This window comes from Amphimedon queenslandica, unplaced genomic scaffold (assembly GCF_000090795.2).
Source record: "Amphimedon queenslandica unplaced genomic scaffold, v1.1 AMPQUscaffold_3338_Cont24665, whole genome shotgun sequence".
Lineage (NCBI taxonomy): Eukaryota > Metazoa > Porifera > Demospongiae > Haplosclerida > Niphatidae > Amphimedon > Amphimedon queenslandica.
Genome location: NW_003556332.1, coordinates 1 through 1,395, shown reverse-complemented (window position 1 = coordinate 1,395; position 1,395 = coordinate 1). Strand labels below are relative to the sequence as shown.

At 35.4% G+C, this 1,395-nt stretch overlaps 1 long non-coding RNA gene across 1 annotated transcript; it reads left to right on the top strand.

Moving 5' to 3' along the window:
- Window positions 1-318: 318 nt before the first annotated feature.
- LOC109592964 (uncharacterized) lies at window positions 319-1,395 on the top strand. The gene is made up of 3 exons (XR_002190656.1): window positions 319-474; window positions 1,138-1,196; window positions 1,384-1,395. It is a non-coding gene; the product is annotated as an uncharacterized LOC109592964 (long non-coding RNA).

Here is a 1,395-nt window from a genome sequence, read left to right as displayed (position 1 = left end):
TATATTATTTTGTAGCCTTGTTCTATGTAATTGCCAGGGATTTTTATTTGCTTGAGTAAATCTAGCTCATTTCTTGGCAGCTGGTTGCGTTATAGCATATACTGCGCCCGTACATAAAAGCTGTTTGAGTCCTGGCAGCCTATACTTGTTGCTGATGTTAGCTATGACGTGTGTCAAGTTAGCGTCTTCTTAGTAGCAGCTGTTAGGTTGTAGTTTAAATATTCCCTAGGCCTCTTGTAAAGGATTACTTGTTACTGATAAGAAAAGAATCAATTGTATTTCTTTTATTCCCTCCTTTTTTATTTTTGTCTCTCTCTCTCTCTCTCTCTTTTTCTCATCTCCAGTTCTGCTAAAGATTCTGTTAGAGGAGAGAGGATAGCCATCAAGAAGCTTGTAAAACCTTTCCAGAACGAGACCTATGCCAAGAGAGCGTTTAGGGAACTGAAACTGATGAAGATGGTGAACCACAAGAATGTAAGTTTGTTGTTGTTGGTTGAACAAACCCAGTGACACTGTATATGATGAAACCTACCTGAAGATAGATAAATGCACTATGCTGCCACCACCAGTGCTATCAAGTATACACTGCTATTGCAGAATATATTCTGTGTGATCTTGAAAGTATCAGTTACTCCTGTATCCTAATTATAATAAATGGTTATGATCCTTATGCATGTATATATGTTTATACATAATTATTATCATTTGTATTGTATTTTGTGTAAGACATACAGGCTTGAGGTTATGTTATTATAGTGTGTTTCTCTGGCCACCACCATAGTAACTGCCTCTATCTATATTGCTAATCTTGTTCTGGAGTCCTAAATCTTTTATTGTGGTCATACTTGCTGCATTCCTAAATCTTTGCTGTGGCTGTCCACTAAGATAACAGTCTTAACCCTGAACATGAGTTGTACCACATTTTGTTCTCCATTACTTTCAATGGCCAATACCGGCATCTCAGATATCATAATGATGGTTTGACATATATACATGTACATGTTCATATATTATTATTATGATTATGTATTTTGTACTTTATATTTACTACTGTGAATGATATTGATGATAATAGGATTAGTTATAATGATGGCAATTATGTAAGGAATGTTTCTCTTTTGTTTCTTGTTGCTTCAGGTTATCGGTTTGTTGAATCTCTTTAGCCCGGCTCATTCTATTGAGGATTTTGAGGATGTGTAAGTATATAAATATGTACATGTCGTGTAGCTGTACGGCTTAAATATGCAAGACTACATGAATCTGTCAATAATTTGTAGTAGTATATTGATTAGCATAAATTCTTTAAATGACCAGATGCACACACACACACACACACACTCTCTCTCTCTCTCTCTCTCTCTCTTTCTCTCCTTTTTTTCCCAGTTATATTGTGAT